The sequence below is a fragment of the Centroberyx affinis genome, unplaced genomic scaffold (assembly GCF_046629955.1).
Source record: "Centroberyx affinis isolate AG114_WGS23_722 - 3 ecotype Tasmania unplaced genomic scaffold, CSIRO-AGI_Caff_v1 ptg001373l_1, whole genome shotgun sequence".
Taxonomy (NCBI): domain Eukaryota; kingdom Metazoa; phylum Chordata; class Actinopteri; order Beryciformes; family Berycidae; genus Centroberyx; species Centroberyx affinis.
In genome coordinates this window covers 214,764-227,092 of record NW_027279859.1, presented here as the reverse complement: position 1 = coordinate 227,092, position 12,329 = coordinate 214,764, and the positions used below count along the sequence as shown (strand labels likewise).

Sequence of the window (12,329 nt, the reverse complement as noted above, 5' to 3'; positions counted from 1 at the left end):
AAAATGTAGCAGGACACTAAAGAGGGTCAACTACGGTATTATGAGCAATTGATAGACACCTTCATTTTTAACTGTTTTGATAGGAACAATCCTTTTCTAGGTAAAACATCAATTACCTCTTGCTACCTCTTAATGCTCCTCTCAAATTATTTGCTTAGCAGTTTATCTGGTGCTCCTTAGAAGATTCTTCTTCCAAGGAGCACCAGATAAACTTTTTTTGGTGGCTCTTTAATTTTAGAAATCAAGTGACACAGAGCAACTTTGTCCTGCAGCAAAATGCAGAGAAAATATGCTTCATGTTATTGGTGTTTTAATTAATTAAAAACAAAAATGTGTGAAAACTACGAGTTAAAGAGTGAAAATGAAAACATATAACAATCTTATTTATTTACATGGAATGTCAAACAATGACATATCAAGATATAATGGTCTACATCACTTTTACGATCAGTTGTTGACATAGTTTCCATGCTCTCCACCCCCGAAACGTCATGTCTTGGCAACTCGGGTACCATAAAAAATCCCCACTTTCCCAGTCGTATAATTTACCAGTTTGTTGGGTCCTTCATGTGCACATAATTTATAATTATGACATTTCTGACAGCATATGACGGCAGCATATGTCCCTCCCTTTGGCTGTTCTCAATGATGCACCAAACAAGATGCTGAATCATGCAATTTTAAGCTTTCAGGATAATAAGAATGTCATGCACTGATTTGGGTTAAGAGTTTGGTGAAAGCAGTAAATGTAAACAGCTATTAGCCAATGTTATACTACATGCATACACAAATGTTTCAAGCATTCACACACACTGAGTCACAAACACACACAATTACATAAGCGTATGCCTGCACACACACACACACACACACACACACAGACACGATGGCGCACACACAGTCACACACCAATAATCACAATCATGGCGCACACACATCTTAATTATTTGTTCTGTCGATCTGGCTGCTGAAACAATTATCCCTAATGAATAGCCTAAATGATTAGGATCGGATATATCTAATTACAGTGAGAAACAGCTTCTCCTGCCACCGAGTCTCGCTGGGTTTCAGCAGCCCTTAGAGGGACCATATTTGTAGATAGTGCTCTTCTTCGCCTGGGGAGGACAAGAGAAATAAAGGAAGAAGGGGGATATGGTTCTTCTTGTTAAAAGATGGGCTGAATTATTCTCTTTTCTTGTCTTTTGTTCTCTCAAGGAGCTAAAGTCACTTCAATAGCCACTTAATCCTGTCAACTACGCTTCCAAATGCCTTCCAGTCTCAATCAGGCCTAATCTGGACCGAGATGATGTGGCTGTAGCAAGCAATTAAAACCAATTCAGGTGGCTGTGGCCTCCAGCACTTTAGTGCTTCCAGGTACACAGAACCTCTGCAGGGTACCTAAACGCTCTGGTGTTTGGAGGGGGACAGTAACAATATTTCACAAAAGGTTGGAGGGAGGAATATGCAAAAGGCCCTCTGCCATGTGGATTGGGGACCAGTGAAAAGGGGAGGATCTCGCCATCACTTCAGGGACAAAAAGCTACAGGGCCCATATTGATGGGGGAGACAAAAAAAAGCAAACAGCAAAATTAGAAAGCAAAATAGTGGGTTGGAGGGGGGAGGTGGGGGCATTGAGTGGTAGGGGGCAAGAGGGGGCTGTTGAGACCCAAATGAAGTCAGTCTATTCAGTGCATACTGCTCAGGGGGGAATGTTAAATAGCCATTCTAAGTGCCCACTTGAAAGGCAAATAAATTATAATGTAAGTGGGATACAAGAAGATGGTGGCTGTAATTTAAGAATAGATTTCATTAAAAAGGGAGAAAAAGGAGAAAGAACAGAGGGAGTGAAGATCCCTTGATGTTGGCTACAGTCATCAGAGATGTAGAGGGACAAGACCAAATCAGCTGACACTAAAATCAGAGGTCAGTAACAGAGACCAAAATCAGCATTTCTCTCCATTCATTCCACCTTTCTTACCTCTTTCTGCTCTCTTTTAGCTCAGCGGGAGTCTCACTTTACAGTAAACTGGTGACTAAGGGTGAAATTGGGGATAATGGAGGTCAACTTGGCTTTGTCTTTTGTTTTGTGGTCCTGGCATGTAGCTAGCTGCACAGGGTAAAAGAAAGGTGCACTTGTTTAGGCTTAGGTCTTGAAAGACCTTCAAGATTGGGCTTCATCAGTTCTCTTAAAGAAATTATTCCTATTTCTGAAAAAGACAATGTATAGCCTAATACACCACATGTACCATTATGGACAGCTTACAATATGCAACAGTTTCTGTTCCAACGATTACATCTTCTGACTCCTCTAAAAGCTGCTGTTTCATTCAGCTGAACACCAGGCAGTGGTATGCACTGCATTTCTCCTATGTAAGGCTTTGGGCATTGTGCCAGGAAAGTAGCAGGGGCTTGATCAATAGTACTGTATGGAACAGCTGTGCACTATCATTAACAGGATGCATCAGCTTGGCTCACTGAGCCCCATACATTTCAGAAACAAGCAGGTGATTTTATTGAAGTCTATTGTATACACTCCATGGTGGTGCTACTGCTGGCTGGCTGAAGACTACAGCCAAAGGGTATTACTGAGGTCTTGGTTTAGAAGGAAAAAATCGTAAACAACAATGCTTTGTTTTCATGAAAGAGAAATGTGAATCATGGACTGCAAAGCCAAAATTGTGCCTCTCAAGGCCGCTCACGTCTTTAGCAACGTCATTTGCTAATAAAACAAACATGCTGCTGGGAAACAACAACATCAGAGGCCAGGCTCTATAATAAAGTGGAAGAGCAATGTTGACACTTCAGAATAAACTTGATGTCATCTTTTTTCTCTTTCTTGGGTCCACAATGATGTCAAGCAGCATGTTCCTGCACTCCAGTGTTGTAAAAGATTAGGCAACCTGTGAGACCGACAGTTTTTCCTGGCCTCAGTAGATAGCATTGTGTAGCCACAGAAGGAAGGAAAGGTTTACTAATATGTGAAATAATATGCATAGATATGCATAATATGCATAAATTAAGATATTGATATTTCATAATTAAACACCTCAGTTAAACTACTGCTGGCATTCAATACAATAATAGTGATGTTATCTTGAAATTATTTATTTGCTCATATTTGATTTAATTCTCATCTGTTGTTGTTTTTAGCCCAGAAAACCAGCGAACTTAATAAGCAAAATGGCAGAACTGGTCGCTAATATGAAACAATGCAATACTCCCATAAAAACGCAGAGGAACTGCTTGTAAAAGCAGGCAGCCATAAACATTATTTGTACATTACAGTAGCACTGCAACCAATGGGGATCTAGGCTTTGTCATCACAGCTTCACTTCCATATACTCCATGCAATCTGGATACTTTTATTTAAACCATTCCACATCTGGTGGACATTTTCCTACTATTAAATCGTGATATATGTTTTATACATTCAACAGTCCCCAAAGTACTGTACGCACCTACGTTACCAAATTCTTTTCCTTTTCTCTTTTTTTCTTTTTTACATGAAAGGTTATGATAACACAGGGCTGTGTGGCTGCATTAGCGGCAGTAAAGTGGTGGGACCAGGCCGCAGTGACTAACTTTACTGCTCTGAGATCAGAGGTAAGTGCGTGTTAGTGGGTTTATATGGTGCTGGATGGGACTGGTTCTCATTAGCAGAGAGGCAGCAGCAGGTCCAGTGGCACTGAGAGGGGGAGGACAAGGGGAGGACAGGAGGGTGGAACGTGGTGAGAGGTTGGTGAGGTTTGAGTATGGGCCTTCCCGAGGTGCATACAGTAGTTTTGCAGAACTGACAGTACAGTATGCCGGGTCAAATTGACTGGCCGAACCTGCTGTCTGACAAGTAATTTCTGTCATTGACCCGACAGCACTGCTCTTAAAAACTTTCAGACTTATTTTCCTCTGTGCGGCACTTTCAACGCCGGCTGCGCAAAGTTTTACATACAGATTTGCGTCTGTCTTCCTCCAACACCAGAGAGCTCCATTGTCTTGGACAAAGCAGTTCACTGGCATAGAACTATCAACTGATCTTCAATCCAACAGAATAGTCTCTGATGATCTGACACCCGCTGCCTGTGCCTCTGTAGTCTGTAACTACAATAAATCCACCTTGAACCGCACATCCTTGAACTACACATCTTATCTTCACCACTCTCTCAGACAACCATGTCACTGCTGTACACCTGTGGCATATTCTGCTCCTGTTTTCCCCAAGTTCCATCTCCTTATCTCGGAAAGCAAAGCACCCTCTGTCATGTCATCCAGCCAGTCGCACCTATATTTCTCTAAGATATCAGCACATCACTAGTATGTCAAAGAATTGGCCTCTTCAGCTGCAGTGTACCACGCTTTCTCCCAACAATAGAGAAAGGAGAGGATCAGTTCTTAATTAATATTCAATTTGACATATGATCTCCGCACTGTTGATCATGGTCTGGCAGCCAATATTGTGTTATGAATAGCCTGTAGTAATTGGTTCATTATCATCAGGAGATGATCACTATTTCATGTAACTATATTGGCCTCCACCTGGCAGCATAATAGCCTAATTCAGGTGGTAACATTCATCCTACCACATGAATTACAGCAGATAACAGAGCCCCACTCCAAAACAGACCCTGACAGCAGCCTCCCTCTCAATATGTAGATTTCCACAATTATCTCCAGCATGGCGGTGCAGGCAGAAGCTGTGTCTAAAATGCACAAAATTAAAGATCTGTGTTTCTCCCCCACGATAATCAGCTGCTTTTTAATATGCAAACTACATTCTGCGGTCTGTGGTGTTTAAGGTTCCAGATTAAATTTGGTGAAAATAAATAAAGATGAATAAAAGGGAGGAGGAAATCGATGTTGCGATGCATAAACAGACCCTCCGTCCCCAGAAAGCTGTTGGAGGGTGTGAAATGAAACGGTCAAAAAGTCATCAATATTTATCTGGTTTCATGCCCACCTTCCCGTCTCACACTTCTTTTTTAGAATGAAAAAGAGGGCTAAAACAATCCCCACGCTGGTCCTCCTCCCAGCGTGATGCTGTATGTGTGTTTTTTACACTGCCTCAGGTCTGAAGACACAATTGGATGGCCGAGAAATGCTGAAAAATTAACCGGAGACACCCAGGACAGGCAGGGAACGGAATCAAACACTTTTTTTCTTTTATTTCTCTCTTTTTTTGCCTCCTGCTTTCTTCACTTGCCCTCAAGCGAGTCAGAGCTCGGGCTGAGCAATCCGTTCCCCTCCGGATTAGATCAGCTGGTGGCTGCTGACCTCACTGAGAGCTCGCCTCTCTGTTACCGGTAGGAACAGGAAAGACAACAGTACGCTTGTTCATAATGTCTTGATGATGATGACCGATGATGATAACACCTCTTCGTGGTCATGAGTTTTCAGAGCGAACAGAAAATAGAAAGAACCAACGCATGAGTCATCGCTCAAGTTTATTCATTCTGCTCGGAGCAGATGGAGCGAGCAACTCTCTCTTATCCTCAACAGTCACCCGTGTTGCCCATGTGTTATATCTTGCTCATATATGAGAGATTATGGCTTTCCCTACTCTTCAGCCATTTAATTTAATTTAGCCTTCTATGTTTGACATTGGAAGATTTTTGTACCAACCGTTTTTTGATGTCACTTCCTCAGATTTTATCAAACACTCACCATTCCCCCTACATCTTCCTCTCCCCCCTTTTACAAAGCTCATTCCAGTCACCATGTCCCTCACCATCAACAATGCCCCTTTCTCCTCCTCCCATCCATGTCTTCTCCCCCTCTCCGGTCTCATTAGGTTGGGTTTTATGCCTTAATCTGCACAATGAGGATGAAGTCATGGCGGTTATCTTCAGCAGCCAATGTCTGTCTACCTGTAATCCCTCTCAAAGTCCCCTGCTTTCTCCCGGCTCACAAATCTGCACACAATGCCTTTATACAAGGCCTCTGCCTTAATGCCCAGAGACGACAGTGGCCATTTCTTTCTCCCCTCATCCCTCCACACAGAACTAGTCAAATCCCGCTCCTCCTTGGAAGCAGGGAGACGTCTTTATCTGGGTCTCCGGCCCGGGAAAAGGCAGAAAGGAAAGGACATAAGAGCTATCATTTGCAGAGTTAGAGGGTAGTTTTCATGGTTGGTAGTCTCTCTCTCTCTCTTTCTCTCTCTTTCTCTCTCTCCCTCTCTCTCCTCTCTAATGAAACGCTGCATTACAGTTTGTATAATACAGTTTGGATAGCAGTAAAATAATCAATGAATTTATCATTAAAAGATAATTGAGAGGGGAGCTTAAAAAGGTCAAACATGTCGCTCCATTTGACGAGGGCATAAGGGGGTTAGCTTTTAACTTAGCATTTTTATTGACTCTGGCAAAACAAAATGAGCGGGCTCTCTAAGATTGTGCACTCTGCATTGGCCATTCAGGCCTTCAGAGCCCCATTGTAGTACTTTGAAGAGAATGAAAGGAAACCCCACTGGTGGAAATGCAGTGGAACAGCCCCACAACAGGCCACAACTGTTCCCTTATGCATGAAAGGCAGGGACATAAAAGACAAGATGGACTTCTGAGGTAGGGCCAAAAACAAAGGCAACAAAAGTGCTGATCACGAGGGGATGACACGACTCGTCTCGGCAGAAGGAGCAGGGAGAAAAGGGACAGGGGACAATAGCACTCCTGGCCAAATGACATGCTGAAGAATTGAAAAATCCACACAAGAAGTGTCTTCTCAATTCATTAAACCCACAAGGGCTGGGTGACTGTCGGCTGGACCCTGATCAACCTGAGGGGGGTGGGCTATAATCAGCCCACAGCTTCTCTCCCTTTCGCTGTCTCCCTAACTTTCTTTCCCAAATCTTTCCCTGTTCTGGCAAACAACTTGGCAAGGCCAGAGAAGGACTGGGGTGATGGCTTCAGTCCACACACACCAAACCAAAACCAAACCAAACCTAATCAAAGCGTGGTGGGTTCCGCTCCCGCAGCTTCCGTTTTGATCTGTTGGCTGTCTCTGCGTCTGATCTGTTTCTCTTTGCACCCTAAACACAATTACGCTACTGCCTAACCTCCATGGAAACAGTGAGACGAACAAAAACACTTTCGCTCTCATTCTAAAAGCATCCCTGTTTTTACTGCCACACTGTAATAGCTGCTGATATTTGAGGAAGCTGAGCCAATGCTTCAGAAGCCATACTAAATAACAACAACGCTTCCTGCCAATTATCATTCTGTTGGCTTCTAGGCTGGGAATAACAGGCTCTTTTCATTTCCCATAGTTTAAGAAAAAAAAAGTATCTTGCAAAATGAATAAGGGGCTGTGTGTGTGTGTGTGTGTATATGTGTGTGTGTGTGTGTGTGTGTGTATGCGCGCGTGTGTCACTCATGTTAAACGGATGGCCAAGCTTAATTTACATTAATTTACAGTGCAATCATGATATTCCGTGCACCCAGTAGGAGAGCTTATGTGAAAAGAGAGTAAATTTCAGAAATCTGACAAATTTAGACCATATCAATAAAACCTCACACACATACAATTGTTTGCATTATTTCCTCTGTTAACTCTGAATCAAGAGTGATGTGCTGTGCATGTCAGTGACACCATACTAAACTCTGTATCTGTATTTGCATTCATTCTCAATAAATAACATGAGTTGGCTGACTGAAATATATATATGTCAGTGTCTGTCTGTGTGTGTGTGTGTGTGTGTGTGTGTGTGTGTATTTAGGTTATGAAGATGTATAGGCATTCCATGCACTAAAGGACAGAGGGCAACTTCTTCTCTCAGGAATAAAGAAACAGGAGATTCCTGTAAAGGAAGGCCAGGACTACTTGTTAAGCCAATGCTCAGGTTGCAGAACAGTGCACTCCACAGGTGAAGGCCCTCCTCCACGTTAGCCTGAGGCCTATCCCATAATGCTTCACACATAGCTACCCACGCGCCGTTTCACTGGCTGACTTAGGGTTGTCAAACGTATCGATACTCCGATAAGTATTGATACTAAACATTTGAAACGGATACAATACTCATTTGCAACAGTATCGATACCAGCAGTGCTTTCGCTTAATGAAAAATCAAACATATTATTTCTCCGCCTCCACACACACACACTCACACACACACACACACACACACACACACACACACACACACACACACACACACACACGGCACCGCTGCCCACAGCCCCTCCTCTCACTAGTAGCAGTCAGCTGGTTGTTGCCTCAGTCAGCAAACAATGCTACAGAGTGGTGCCGACGAAGGGGGGGCAACACGTCAAACTTGGCGAAGCACCTTAAGGACCGACACGCCAGTCTATATAAAGAATTTCGAGAGGTTAGCGAAAGCTCCCGTTTCAACATCACTGAAGCATTAAACACTTATCATAAACGTTAACGTACCCTGCACATCATCCGTTTTAGTTTAGCTAGCAAACCAAACGTTAGCTAGACGTTGAAATGTCCGATTAAAATCATTCTGTCAATAATAATCCACTAACTCTAGCCCTGCTGGTTTTCTCCTATCATTGGTGGGTATCTGTTGCTTCAACAAGCTAAAAGTGTTCTGATAGGCTGATGACTAGAGCAGGGGTAATCTGCTGTGTAAGTGAAAAGTTTTGAATGAGTTATGGAAAAGCGTGCGTCTGTCTGTCTGTCCGTCCATCTGTCTCATTTGCACCGGGATTTCCCCCTGCGTTATCGGATATTAAGGGACTAGTTTGGGTCTCTGTGTCTGTGTTTTTTGCTTAGTTGCTTACAGTCTATGCTGCAGAGGCCAGGAGGCAATATGATGTTTCACATGCTTGTGCAGTATAAGCCTAACCCTAACCATGTTAAAATTATATTTTAACATGAAAACAGTATTTAAAAAAAAAAAGATTGAAAATACAAATTTTTCCCTGTGGTATCGAAAATAGTATCGCATATCGATATTTTCCTGGGTATTTTATCGAAGTTAGAAATTGTAGTATCATGACAACCCTAGTCTGATTAATGGATCGATGTGGTAATTGATTAGTGAAGAGGAGGTGGGAATAAGAACACAGGTCAAACGTCAATAATGTCCCTCTGACAAAGGGTGGTAGACATAAAATGTAACAGTGATAGCCTGCAGCAAGACCTCTACCCATCAAAGCTCTGGCAGGACTAACATAAAGGCCCCGGCCCATTCTCCAGCCTGCCCTGCCCTCCCTCCCCAACGCTCCTTTTCTCTTGGTAATGCTGTCCGTTAAAGTGACAGGAACCATTATTTGGAGCTGCTTGTCGGCTCACCTTCATAAAACAAGCCGTAAAGCAGCCAATAACAGGCTTATATGGCTTCATTATGCTGGCTATGCAGGATCACAGCCCTCGGCTGAAGGGTGAGGGGTGAGGGGGGTCGTGCTGGTAGTGGAGAGGCGGGGAGAAGGTTGGCGGGACAGCTTGGTTCTCGTGGGGGTTTGCTGTCCCAACGGCTGTCACCATGTCCGTGTTTGCTCAGGATAGAGGACCGTTTGACCCCCTTCAACCCTATATTCCCAAAATCCCAAACAGGACAGACAAAGAGGTGTGACTCACTTGGGTGTTGCTGTCACAGCACAGTCTAATAAGGCTTTCTTTAAATACAGCACCGGCACACACTACATCCTAATGGACTTGACACTACGGCCTGCTGCACCCATCATTATGAATGCATAGGATGCACAAATAAAAGTGTCACAAAAACATTAACAATGCGTTTACTTTCAATGCAGTCCATGAAACAGTCAGGTTTGAACGATAAGGAAGACTGTAAGCAGACATATGTTGAGCCTTCTACCAAATATTATCCACAGTCAAGCACTCACTAATGATGGTGTATCTGAACAGTTAAAGACTAGAGAGGAGGAGAGCAGGGCCAGATGGAGCTTGCATCTGGGACAGTAAACCTTTGGCCGTGGCAGGGCTGGACGTGAGAGAGATTCTCATTTATTTCATGCAAATATCTTTGGGCCGTTTCACAACCTGACAGCGGGGGCCGCAAGGTGGTCAATATCTCAGGTTGTGTCTCCAAAACATTTCCCCTGTTTTTCAGAGTCAGCCACGGGTGCCTGGCACAGAAGTCAGCAACAGAAGCAGCAGTAATATGCAAGTGTGTGTTTGCGTGTATGTGTGTGTGATCTTGCCAGTCTGTGGCACGGATATAGTGTGTCCCTATTCTCCCAACACAACTCACGGTATTTCCCACTGATTTGCTTTGCTTGGAAACTGTCTCTGTCTAACTTCTAACTCTTGTTTTCAAAGATCAACATTTAACATAGAGAATCATGGCTGGTATTTATAACCCTCCATATAAAAGAAGAGGCCTCCGTAACAGTTCAAAGCTTGAATAAGAACTAAAAATAGGCTCTTGATATTACCAAGTGAAATACTAAGCGCAGAGAGCTTGCAGAATATCTGGTAGACGAGCTTAGGCTATGTTCTCCGAAGTCGCTGTCCCTTTATGTGCTTATCTGTCATCTGCCCGGTCCCGGTCCCGTTGAGATCAGTCACTTATCTCTTTAGCGAGGCTGTGAGGCAGCAGTACAAGCACATCACTGTGATCATTGCATTGTTAATTGTCACTTCCATCAACATTAGCACTCTCTAACATGCTAACCAGAGGGGAAAAAGGGGAGTTGACTCCACGCTCCATTCTGAGTCTGACACTTGTTCTCTGAGGGGCGGTTTTCAGTGTCAGGATTACAGTGGAGTGGAGAAAAGAGGAGGAGGAGAGGGAGGGGGGGCTTTCTCTCTAACACTTGTCGTCGGGCCTGTCGTAATTGCAGCAGAGGGAGAGAGCGAGTGAGAGAGAGAGAGAGACAGGGAGGCAGGGAGGATTGATTGGTGTTTGCTTTTAAGCAGCCTCTCAACCAATGGGGAGGCAGAGAGACCAGCATGCATTGGGACTGTCTTCCCTCGACACTCTGCTGTGGGCTAGCTAATCCACCCCCCTCCTCCTCCTCCTCCTCCTCCTGCTTCACACACACTCATACAGTATACATAGGCACATGAGCAACATAGGCCTACTGAGAAACGCTTCACCTCAAAAAACACACACAAGGTTGGGAGGGGCTCGACGTAAAAGCAGTGACAGACAAACACACACACACCCAAATATACACGCTACTGTGTCTGTTACACTCCTCTGGCAGAAGGCCAGGAGGATTCAGATGTGTTGCCACCAAACCATATGGACACACACCTCTGAGCCTAATCTAACAAACACACACACACACACACACCTATATTCATGCGTACACATAGACACACACACATGCTGACTGAAAAACAGCATTGCCGCCTTGAGCCCTGTGGATCACCCGGGCCATCTGACACCGTGGAGCCTGAATGCATTAAGACTGGCAAGGTGGCTGCACTTTCCATCTCAGCAGTTCGCTCTCGGTGCAGTTACATAACCCTTCACTGACATGAATGCATTATCAGCATTAGGTCTACCATGTCTACAGGTGAGAACGATTCTCGCCGCTCGCAAGCGATCCCGCGTCACATTTACATAATAGATAACGCTGCTGGATGTCAAACCAGCTTCCATCAAGTTAATTATCTAAGGTAAAACAACAGCTGATACACCTCAAAGCTGACTGGCATGGCATTCCAGTGATGAAGCATCTAAACAAGATGACAATAAAAAAGTCAATTAAAAGATGTATGGCCTAGTGACTCCACAGGTGTCAAGGGTCCTCTGGTGGGGGAAAAAAAAGAGGAATGAGAAGAAGTGGGTGAGGAGAATGAAGGGGGGTGGTGAAGCCTGAAGCAGATGCACTGCATGAGTTGGAAGTGGAGAAAGAGAGAGAGGAATAGAGATGATGGATGGATAAGTTACATAGGCTAGCTAATACGATGATCTGAATAACAATATCTCCAGTCTGGGGCAGGGTGGGCCGGGATCAGCCCAGGAGATGGATATGAGTGGGACAGCAGATCAGACTGATATTAGGATATTAGGTCTAGGCTGTGATATGCACTGTGGCTGGTCTCTTGCCCCCCCCCCATCCCCCACCCCTCCAGGCCCAGACACAAACACACCCACACACACACCCCTCCTCGGACCTCAGAGAAATCTGACAGATGGGTGGACTGGAAAGATCCACTCAGGAGACCAAAACCTACTAAGGCGCTGTCTGTCTGAGGTTTGGATTTGGAGGGAAACTACAACCGGAGAAAAACAGGACAGAGAAAAAAGGGACATCTGTGACATTTGTCTTATTTCCTCTCTAGTGGGACATGATGTGTCATGACTGAGTACAGAGTCTTTTGGATCATATTCCATTTAATTAATGGAACCCCCCCCCCCACACCCCCACCCTCTCTTCCTCACTGTTCACACCCCAGCG

The 12,329-nt window shown here is 44.3% G+C and overlaps 1 protein-coding gene across 1 annotated transcript in view; it reads right to left on the bottom strand.

The window, feature by feature from the left end:
- Window positions 1-12,329, bottom strand: part of clybl (citrate lyase beta like) — a 56,113-nt gene that overhangs the window by 27,340 nt on the left and 16,444 nt on the right. The window lies entirely within an intron of this gene.